Source organism: Pollicipes pollicipes, unplaced genomic scaffold (genome assembly GCF_011947565.3).
Source record: "Pollicipes pollicipes isolate AB1234 unplaced genomic scaffold, Ppol_2.1 Scaffold_3447;HRSCAF=4054_pilon_pilon_pilon, whole genome shotgun sequence".
Classification (NCBI taxonomy): Eukaryota; Metazoa; Arthropoda; class Thecostraca; order Pollicipedomorpha; family Pollicipedidae; genus Pollicipes; species Pollicipes pollicipes.
Genome location: NW_023596297.1, coordinates 18833175 through 18844888, shown reverse-complemented (window position 1 = coordinate 18844888; position 11714 = coordinate 18833175). Strand labels below are relative to the sequence as shown.

At 57.7% G+C, this 11714-nt stretch overlaps 1 long non-coding RNA gene and 1 pseudogene across 1 annotated transcript; both read right to left on the bottom strand.

Annotated features, from left to right (window-relative positions):
- Window positions 1–11: 11 nt before the first annotated feature.
- The window catches only part of LOC119092236 (exosome complex exonuclease RRP44-like), a 20464-nt pseudogene continuing 8761 nt past the window's right edge, over window positions 12–11714 (bottom strand).
- On the bottom strand, window positions 9841–11384 carry LOC119091890 (uncharacterized). The gene is made up of 3 exons (XR_005093455.1): window positions 11336–11384; window positions 10813–10942; window positions 9841–9895 (listed from the first exon to the last, which is right to left on the bottom strand). It is a non-coding gene; the product is annotated as an uncharacterized LOC119091890 (long non-coding RNA).

Genomic DNA, 11714 nt, shown 5'->3' with positions numbered 1-11714 from the left:
GCGGCGAGCGATTACCGGGGCAGGGCTCTGCCGCGGCGGCGAGCGGTTACCAGGGTAGGCGCCCGCCCTCACCGTTCATCACATCCAGGTCCGCAGACACTGGTCAGGAGTTTTCAAAGCAAGCTACAAATAACAAGGTTCGGGTTAGGCGCGAAGAACACGCCAGTAGCTTGAAGGCGTTTTAATATGATCTACGGCCATCTCTCATTGCCATTTGAACTGAACGTGTGCGCGCTGTAGTCCTGACCACTGGCGGCATGCAGTGCACAGCTCGTCTGCCAACTAACACCTACCCGTTCTCCAGCCGGCGCCGCTTCAGCACTTTGGCGAGCGAGTTCAGACCGCGCAGCGACTGGGAGACGGCGTCCTGCTGGCTGGCGTCGTCAATCTTCAGCTGCGCCTCACCGTACGTCAGCGCCGCCCGCGACCTGCCAGCACAACATCATCAGCGGGGCAGCAATGGCTGACCTGCCAGCACGACACCATCAGCACGGCAGCAATGACAGACCTGCCGGCACGACAACGTCAGCAGGACAGCAATGACTGAGACCTACAGCAAGAGAGGATCAGCGGACCAGCAGAAAGCTGGCACCTACCGGCAGGAGAGGATCAGCAGGGCCAGCAGAAGCTGTCACGCTACCGACAGGAGAGGATCAGCAGGGCCAGAAGAAGCTGGCCCCTAATGGCAGGACAGTGTCAGAGGGGGGCAGTCAGTTGGTTGGTCAGGATCAGGACCTGAAACTTGCCAGTGGGCCGGCTCAGTGGAGCAGGGCTTACGTCAGCCCACCGGGACGCCGACATCGCCACGCCCAGGTTTTAACTATACTTTTGCTGGCATGGCCTGGTGCAATGCTGCAAATGGTACCGATGGTGTAAGGGTTAACGCATCTGCGGTAACCATTGCGCGGTCTGGGAAACAAGAGGTGCAGGGCTTGGCTAACGCGGTGTCCGTCATTCCTGCCAGAGGAGAGAGACAAGCGACACCATATAGCCTCAGCAGCTAAGTGCGTCGTAAACCCCAACGACATTGGCGCCACAATGCTGTTAAGCTTTGACTGCAAACTGCAAGCGTTTTGTGAACGGGACCGTTACTTATCTCAAATCTTCATTTGCGTTGATGTGCAGTTTCGCGCTGAAATCAGCAGGATACAGGATACACCTAACCTTTTAGCATATATTATTACGTATGTGTAGGGCGGACGGACCAGCAGCAACAGGGGTCTGTCAGCGACGACCCACCTGAGATGGACTTGTGGAACTTGGTGTGAACGATCTCGGCATCGGCGTCCACCTCCCAGAGCAGGAGAAGGCGAACGCTCCTCGCCGCCCCGCAGCGAGCACGGTTTCGAGCTGAGCAAGTCTGAAACGCGGCGCCGGCTCGTCAGGCGGCCCGAACCTGCGGACAGCCGACCCTCGCCTGCAGCCTCGGGACGGCCAAAGCACGCCTGCCCCCCCCCCCCCCCCCCCCCCCCGCCCGAGTTTTCTGCAGGTCCCGCTCAAGCGGCCAGTGACTCGTCAAAGGAAAACAGAAACTGTCCTAAACTCTTGGCAGTGATGCTTACTATCGGCACCACTGCACCTACATCAGAAATGCACCGATAACCTATACTACTTTCATTACCAAAACCGGGCGCCTAACAGTACTGCGTACCATACTGCGTCTGTCCTGACCCAACTGTCTACACAACAGGCAGCTGCAACCAGTAGTTGAATGGCTCTTCCGTCCAAATAATCACATTGGTCGAGCGCAGGACAATCGCTCGTTGGCAGCCCCGCTGATGGGGTGCTGTAGGGCATACCTGGCACCATGTCTATCCGTTTGTCGATGAGGTAGACCGTGGTGCCCCTGTTGGCCGCCTCCTTGTCGATCGCCGTGCCGGGCCGGATAAAGTGCGAACGTCCGCGATGGCACACCCACCTGGAGGAGGTGCGCAGACCGGCTGGTCATCACGTGCACACCGAGGAAGTGAGCGTCAGTGGAACCAGCTCGTCACACTCGGGCGCTGGTAACAACAGCTGGCACAGCTGTTCACGGGGTGAAAACTCTACCAACCATTCATTTTTGCTTTTTAATAGTGCTTTTCAGTTCAGGCCCTGTACAGCCCGCAAACGGAAATGTTTATCACATAGTGGGAAAGGATGTTTACAACGCTATTTCACAAACATCTCCGCGTCAATGAAAAAAAATGGCCCCAAGCGTTTGTCAGACGCGTACGACCACAGAAGGCCGCGTAGTATTCAGAACTGCCATTGAAACAAACAATCATGCACGTTCAGAACTTCGCACACAGAAGCGAGGGAGACACGGGCGGTGATAGACATGCTGGCAGAGCCGACATGTGCATTGTTTTCAACTGACACGCTTACGCGTCACGCATCGGCCAGAGCTAAAGCTAACCCTCGAATGTTTCCACTCTCCAGACGTTGCAGGGCAGAGCGTCATCAATGTCAGTACACGCCGGGCGGTCCACCTGACGACGGCAGCGTCCTAGTCACGGCGATAGCCATATTGAGGGCAATGACCCACGTAACCCGCCTTGTGGCAGCTCCTGACCACCGCATGTCCCATCCGACACCACCCCCATGGGTGGCCCATCGCATTGGCATACATCGCGGCAAACACGTACGTCAGAAAAGCCATAGAGCACTATTAGGACAGAGGTGGGCTGTCGAACTACCGTGTTTGGGATAACATAAAAAGCACAAGGAAATCGTCGAACACATCGTCATTAATATTATGCAGAAAACACAACCAACAACGGAAAACGGTCGATCCTAGCCACAAGTCTGATATTTCGTCGCCCCGCCGCGAACAGCGTGACTGACTGCCACGCTTAACGAGAATAGATGGGATGCCTCGTGAAACATCACAAAACCACAGCGAGAAGATGGGTTAAACGAACACACAAAGGCGGCCGCGCATGAAAACATGTACATACCGAACAGACATCGACGTGCGTAAGTCCACCCGGGTTCGCGACGTCCTGAAACGAAACAGACACGCAGTCACGAGTACCATCGCATCATCCGCTTACGTGACAAACCGTAGACACCGTCGACACAACGCAAGAAGGTGTCGAGTGTCCAGATCAAAACCGCGGCCAGACGGTTCATCAGGCCGCCGCGAGCACACATGAACCTGTCGGGTGGTCGTCGGCGGCGCTGGCGTGCGGCCAGTCCCCCCTAGGGCACGTGCGTGGAAGCCGGCAGCTGTCCCTCACGCCACGCTTCGGCGCGCGCACGCACCGGAGGGCCACGGAATGACGAGCACTCGAGATGGCCGCCGGGGCAGATCCGTTACCAGCTGGAGGTGGTCCACCGCTAGCTGACAGCGTGATGTCTCACTAACGCTCATGGATTCGATGTTGTTTTTTAAGAGGATTATACAACAGATGGCGTGATCTGCGGGCACATGCTGAATGCTGCCTAGGCCATTCCCTCCTGGGAGCACTTCCGTGTGCAGCAGTAACGATGTATGTACACCGACGGCAGCGTCCGCGGACTACAGTACGTCAAGAAACGAAATCCTCCGTAACATGCTTCAATGTCGTGAATAGCTTAGTTTGAAAAGCGTCCCGGTCTCCACGATGGGAGAGGGGTCGTACGTAATCAGCGTGCCCGACCGCCGAATATCAAAAGAAGAAAGCAACAAACTTAACGTGCTTTTAGAGCCTTCATACATTAGAAAATTTGTGCACAGACGAAATCACCGTTACGGGAAATGGAAATGCAGAGACAATCTGTGGAACTCTGCACAAGTAAGACGACAATGTCATCGCGACCTTCTCCGTGGCTTTGCCTAACTACACCGTGCTCTTCACTTTTCTAATAAGCTTATCAAATAAAAACAACCAACTTAAAAGAGGAAGCGGAGAAAAGTTGTCACGTGCCAAACAGGATTCCGTAAATCAATTTTACTTATTTTCACCGAATAGTTGATCAATGCAGGTGATTAAAGCACTAAACCAAATTAAGCGTAAACGTTTGAGACCAAACGTTACGTAAAGGAGCTTATTGTTAGCTACGTCCTGACCTTCCCAAGGATCAGCCCAGTACTCAAACAGCTGATCACTAGGGTCGGCGTGTGGACGGCCCATCCCAGAGTCTGACACCGCCGCAGCAGCCGGATGTCTGGCGGTAACCGGTCTAGCTCGGCCAGTTGGTGGGGACCGGGTGTTCAGGCGACGCGGCCCGGCCCCTGCGGAGACCAGGTCGACGCGGCAGGACGCGACAGCCGCGGCGCGCCGGCGCCGCGCCCGCCGTCCGCCAGCGGCCGCTGCAGAGCGCGCAGAGTCCGGCCCACGCCCAGCCGTCGGCCGGTGGTGGAGCAGCACACGGTCCGAGGATGACCAGCCCGGGGGCGCACTCGGTGGCGGCGGAGGCGACCGTGCCGGGACACGGGGTCCGATTCTGATCCCGACTCTGGTGGTGAGTGGATGCGAGCCGGCAGGCGTCGAGGAGGCGAACGAGGAGGAAATCGGACGTGAGAGGTGGCCCGTCGGTGACGGCGGTCAGCAGTGACCACGACGGGTTTGAGAGGGCCAACAAGGTGATCTTGCGCACGGACTCGGTTACGGAAGCCGCCGGCGGACAGATAGCCGCGAGCGAACAGATTGAGGTAGTCAAAGCATGGTACAGAATGCCCCGCGACGTCATGGACCCGGACAACATGAGGCACAAATGAACGAATGTCACAGTGCCCTACACGCCGTGACGGAATTTGCCCTAGAGAAGACAGAGCAAAAGAAAATCAGCGACATAACGGCGGAAGCACAAAGGCTGATGGACTTGTGGAGAAAGGCCTTGGACAATACAGATGTGCTGTCACAATCATTAAGCAATGCACGGACGCAGCCAGTGAGTTCGAGTACAGGCAGTTCCAAACGCGCGAGTCCCCTCACATATTTGGTCATATAGTTAGCATGCAGTAATTCGCTGTCTTTTCCAGGGCAAAGCCATGACGTTGCAGCATACTAGGGCCAGCAGAAGTAACAAAATCGCGGTGGGACTTATGCATGGAGTGAGTTAGCTAAACGTCAACTAAAAAATATATTGGCTTCATTTTGGCGCACTGCTTCGATCAGTGCGCCGAGGATTGTGAAAGGTACACTCCCAGCAGAGTCGACGCTCACTGCGCTCTGTTTCAAAGACGTGCCCTCTTTCGACAGTCAGTCGTCTAGCCGGTTGTCCGAGGAAGTCCTGGAGCTGGAGCACTTGTACGGAGAGGCTGCCGAAGCTCTGGCCAATCTCCGCAGAACCACCGACAACCACAAGGCCGTGAAGAAGAAGACATCAAGACATGAAAAAGTGGTCAGCAACGCATACACGAAAGGTAATATACTGTGAAATTAACTACGGAGGGGGGGGGGGCAATTAATAACGCCTTAACATTTAATCGACACAAATAATATCTAATTGATAATTAATACTGTCTCTCTGCACAACTGATCGACGTCGTGTTGACTAAGCATTTGCCAATAGAATTTAGCCCGTTAATTTAAAGATTGGAAGGCGTCTATGGATAGAATCGGGATGAAGACAGGAACCTCCGTCAGTGTGGTTTCTCTCTTCAAACCACATCAAAATAGTCACAAGGTGGCCCGAGTGCCGATATCTGACAAAATTGAAAGCCGCTTTTTGCGTGGAGCGCCCTACCAAAACACGGTGTCATCCACAGAACAAGTCGAAGTCGGGAAGGTGGCTGCCCAGTACGAGAAGGAGGCCTATTCCAAATGGCAGTCTCTCAAAAGCACCAATAACGTGTCTGGATTGGAAGACCTGCAGCAGGAGCTGGTGGTCAGTTTGCGGCAGCCCACCAATGAAGCTATCAAAACCCGACATGCCACTCCGTAACCCTGTGAACCTGCGCCTATGTTTCGCCCAGATGGACATTGCACGTGACGCTTAAAGCAAATTCAAGGTTTTGCAATTTGCAGCTCACCGTGTATGATGTCACACAAACAGGTGGTTGATAACAAATCGGGATCCCTTTGGTCCATCTGACATCAGAAGCTATCTTTGCTGAAGTCATTCATGTGGCTATTCCTTTTCCAGCACCATTCTGGGGTCAATACCTAACCGAAACATTCGCTTCACATGAATCTTGCCATGTCCCGCTTTGCGTCCCTCTTTTGTTTAACATTTCGGACATCCACAGGTAACTGGACCGATACACATTAGGTCAGCATTATCGACGCCGCACTTCTTCCCGACAGTGCTCCAAGGTTGTGAATGTTCACTCAAAGTGGTGTCATGGACTCCACTGACAGCTTCGGACAAACTGACAATTGACGCCAATCAACTGGTTCATAACGAAGAAGTTTTGGTTCCCGCAGATCCAGTTTATTTCGGTGGTATCTAGTCAGCGAATCTCATGCCAAGGCTGCATAGCATAAGCGGTCGCATGACTGTACGCTTGGAACTCCGCTGTGTAAGTCGACAGGACAATTTCACGCTCCTCGCGCTGCTGAGCATCGCAATCAGCCTCGTAAAACACGTCCAGGGGGTGTCATCAGTAAGCTTGAAAGGAGTTGGGCTTCCCACAGAGAACAATTTTGTAGACTTGCATTGGCAGCTTGTTGATGTAGTCAACTGTTGCACCAGCCTCGATGACGCAAGTCGGAAGCAGGTATGTACTAGCATGTGGACGATGAGGGAGGTAAGAAAACACCAATACATGACCAACGCCCAATGGTGATTGTGAGGAAGGCATGCAACTTATACTACACAGCTGAGTGACAATTAGGAGAGTCAACGTTTCTCTTCCACAGCACCCAGTGGACAGCCTGTCATATCTCTGCCATCAAAATAGATCCAGCAGCTGGCTGTATATTTTAAAGTGTAGAGGTTTATGCTGCCACCACATAACGACGGTAGCCAATATTTGCCCTGCCCTGACCGCAAGATACCACCACGATGCGGGTAAGGATACACACCATGCCTTATCTTTGGGCAGTTTACTCACGAACCACACACGCACCGCGACCAGTCCGAAAGAGACGCTGCGAACGTAGAGTTTTTATCGCAACCCTAGTCGGCTGCCGTGATGCAACACGGCTTCTGTCGCAGTCGGCCCACGCACATTCAGCAGTCTACCGCAGCCCAGCCCGGTGACGCCCCGGGCCGCGCGCTCTCAGGAGAAGCAGCGCGCGCTCTCGGGCCTGGACTCTCTGGTGCGCCGCCGGCTGCAGCAGAGCCAGCAGGGCCCCGGCGAGGCGGACAGCGCCGACCGGCCGGCCGACACACCCAGCCCCAGGAAGGCCGGCAAAGGTCAGTTACGTACGCACACACGCCCAACTTTGGGCTGAAAAAGATGCCTTGGTCAGGCCTGCTGACGCCCATCACCACAGCGTGAAAACCCAAAGGTTTCGCCGGACATGACGGTTATACGCTCTGTTTTCCCTATTCATACCCCATTCCCGTGATCCGAAAAGAGCCCGTCTTCCGGGGAGCGTGCTGCGGCCGTCAGCCGAGCATAGACTCACAGCCGCGCTGGCGGCAGGCCCGGCAGAGCAGCCGCGTGCACCCTCCGGTCGGATCCCCGCGCGGGGTCAGACTCGGTGGCGATGAAACAGCCGATCATAATCACGGCATTACCCCATCAGGTACTCCTCTGTAACTCGACAGCTCTAAAATGGCCAGTTATGGTCCAAAGCGCTCAGCTGGTTACACGCCAGCATTAACTTCCATTAGTGAATAGATGACGTAGTTGTTGTCGTCCTTGTCTGGTGTCTTAGTACGCACACAACGTTTCAGCCTGTTCATTCTCCGGCCTTCGTTAGGTGTTATTAAGTCCTGCGTGGGAGTGCACGGTGTTGGGCACATGCGATAAAACAAAATAAAAAATATATGTGATAAAACTCCGGCAACGCGACCCGTTGGCCGCCACCAGCAGCCTCAGCTGGCCGCACCGTGACGCCGCCGCGGTCCGTTCCAGTGAGTCCGCAGCGTACGCCCGTGGCGCCGGGCCGGCGGGCGGGCGCCGGCCGCACCACAGGCAAGCGCAAGCTCACGGACGAGGCGCGCCAGGAGCGCAAGACCATCAACAACACGCGCAATCTTATGATGATCCGCTACCAGGGCGGGCCGGCCGCGACCGGTGGTGTCGCCATGGTGGGCGCGGGCGGCGGCGGGCGCGGGCAGCGGCGGCCGGCCCCGGCGGCGGGCGCGGCGGCGGCGGGCGGCGTCGGGCGCGGCGGCGACCGGCGTGGCGAGCCAAGCGGGTGTCATGGCCGGCACGTCCACAGTGCCGGTGCCACCGCCACCGCCACCGCCGCCGGGCCCGCCGCTGCCATACACGCTGCGCGCGGCGGCCGAGGACGAGGACAGCCGGCAACGCCGCCGACACGGGCCGACGAGACGTCCACCCAGCAACGACGAGGAGCTGGGCGGGCTGGAGCCGGACGAGCTGGCGCTGGCGGCCGCCTTTCCGCTCCACTTCGGCGCCGCCATCTTCGACGGCCTGGACCCGACCGAGACGGCCGACGCCATGGCAGAAGTGCTGCACTTTCGCTGAGCGGCCGCACAGCGAGTGGCCAGCCCCGAGCGCACAGCGGACGGCACTGACGGACGCGTGGATGGCGGGTTCACGGAGGCGATGTTCCGGAATACACTATTTTGACCCGACAGTGGTTGGTTTGGTCCAGCGGACAATGCGAGCCAGGGCGAGTCTTCAGGTTCCGTGACGAAAACAATAATTAGCCGGATTAAAATGCGTCAACCAGCATCTAGTGTGTGCTTACCGAATGCTTATGGTCCCAGGCAGCTTTCCCACCCTGGTGCCGGATGTTACCATTGGCTATTTCAAAGTCTTACATGCAGAGTGGTCTCTGATCCCCCGTCCCTGCAACCTGGCCTTCGGTCTTTATATCGTGCCTACAGCAAGAATCCCTGCCTCTCCGTCGAGCCTGCGCAGTAGTTTTCCAGCTGTGGGCCGTACCTGAGGCGTGATCTCCCAGGGCAGCCGAGGAAGGCAGGCCATCACGCCGTCCGAGAAGTGACTGTGCGGCACGTCATGCTCCAGCAGCAGCACCTCGTTCTCAGCAGATTTGGTGCCGATCTTGCCCAGGTCGCGGCAAAAGTGTCCCTGACCGCACCGAAGCATGAGGATCAAGGTCATACGCTGGTTGGCAGGCAGCAGCAACAGTCCTACTGTGCATATGACACCATCTGTATCCAGGCGACTTCTGAGACTGAGCCTCCACCATGATTGTTACTCGATCGTCATTCAAAGGCCTTATCAACCGTCCCGCAGCCATGCCACTGACCAGGGGGTAGCGCGAGTTCCTGGGCCAGCTGTCTATCGTGACGACCACCCGCTTGCCGGCCAGCTGCTGGCCCCGCGCCGTCTGGATTAGCACGCGGGGCACGCGCCCGTTGGCCGGCACAAACTGGTGGTGGATCTCCTGCAGCAGACAGTCGGTCATGGTGTCACGGTGTTATGGTGTCACGGTCACAGTGTCACGGTGCCAAGGCCCTGAACGGATGCCTCGGCGCGAGATCGTCCAGATTTCGTAGGGCACTCAACCGTCAGTACTTCAGCATGGATACGTGAAAGCCACCAGCATACACGGTACAGAGCTGACGCACACAGGTAACATCGGCGTGTCTGGCTTTCAAACCAGTCTGACCCACTATGGCCACTAAAGGAAACGTACAGCACAAGAATCGAACCAGCGACCTTCATGGAAAGGGGCATCAGTACCCGCGCCCTTCGCTGACGCGAGAGCGAGCGCAGGTGTGCTGCCGACCGACCTCTGGGATGGGGTTGAGCTCGACCCATGCCCGCAGTACTGGCGCCACTTCCTCTTGATGACGCCCACCACACGGCCAGTGGGCTGTGCCGCCGCCTGGCCCAGGCAACACTCCGGAGGGAAGCCCAGCTCGCACGAGAAATCTGACACAGCGGCCCATGCGGTCAGCTCACGCCACACGGGTGTCAGGGGTCGAGGGCATGCGCAATGCGGCTTAGATCCATAGTTCAGCTTACAAGCTGCTATCTATCCTGGGCACGACATTTGATATATCATACGGGCAAGGCATAAGCCCCTGGTTCCTATGCCGCATACCACAGCGCGGTCGCCGGAGTGGTCAAGGCAAGAGCAAGGTGAGGCGCAAATGCGTGCACCCGATCAGATGCCGTCGGTTATGGGCCAAGATGACTAGACTCTGGGTGAGACCAGCTGACACGCAACACGGCAGCGACGCGCCACGCCACGTCACGCAGGGGCGCACTACAAAACATGTGTAAACACGACCCGACATGGAGACACGGCCCGACCCGGACAGGTGTCGCGGTCAGGGACGGGTCGTCCTGGCCAGACCCGACGCAGGTAGGGCCAGACTCGACACAGGTAGGGCCAGACTCGGCACAGGTAGGGCCAGACTCGGCACAGGTAGGGTCAGACTCGGCACAGGTAGGGCCAGACTGACACAGGCAGGGCCAGACTCAGCACAGGTAGGGCCAGACTCGCACAGGTAGGGCCAGACTCGGCACAGGTAGGGCCAGACTCGAGCACAGTAGGGCCAGACTCGGCACAGGTAGGGCCAGACTCAGCACAGGCAGGGCCAGACTCGACACAGGCAGGGCCAGACTCGACACAGATAGGCCAGACTCAACACAGGCAGGGCCAGACTTGACGCAGGTACGGTCAGACTCGACACAGGCAGGGTCAGACGCGACACAAGCAGGGCCAAGCTCGACACAGGCCCGCCAGACTCAACACAGGCAGGGCCAGGCTAGACATAGGCAAGGTCATACACGCTGCCCAGATGCGGGTGGCCCGGATCAGGACAGCTGGACGCCACACCCACCATTGTCGAAGCCGACGTCCTCGATGGCCAGGTTGGATGGCACTGACCAGCGATCGCGCGGGAACAGCTCCACGGCCACGATGTCGTCCTGCACGGCTCGGTTCAGGTTGTAGCGGCCCTGGATCAGTACCTGGCGGCGTCGGCGCAGGCTCAGGTTGGCGCCGCGCCTCTGGAGAGGGGGAGGGGGAGCGAGGCACCGCCAAGCCGCGAGCACGCTGTTCCGACCAGCCGGGAGAGCGTCACATGACGCGCGATGAACCATCTCAACGGCAATGACGTCGGCTCTCGGTACTGCCGTGTGGTGGGGCCGACAATGCGCTCCACACGCAGCACGGAAGAGTGCCCAGTACATCGTCACGATCACCACACGGCAACGTCAGATCAAAGCTGTCGATATTTCTCTAAGCTATGGCCACACTGCCAGCCGACACCAAGCGGTTCCATCACCACGTGACCGTCGAACTGTGGGCAGTCGTTCTCGAAACCCCCCGTCTATCCGACCCCACCTCTCCAGCGCACTTACCGGCTGCTCGAGGCCCTCCACCATGACGGTGCCCTCCAGGTAGTTGTCGTCAGCGCGCGAAGAACTTGCCCTGCCTGGTAGGTGCCGCTCTTGATGCCGGCCTGCAGCAGCGCCAGGCCGAGTGTTCCGGGTAGCAGACGGCGCCGTCGCCGGGCAACGCCGAGCTCCAGCGAAGCCAGCTGATCGGCCAGCTCCGGGTGGTCCGGCCATGGACCCACTACGCGGAGACTGGCGGCGGCGTCAGCGCACGGTTATATCGGTTTGGGACAGGCGAAGGACCACACGTACCTCGGACACTGACGGCGGCGCCGGCGTCAGCTCGCCGTCACGTCATGGGTCAATACATCGGGCTAAAGGCCGCACGCATCCCTCTACCCAC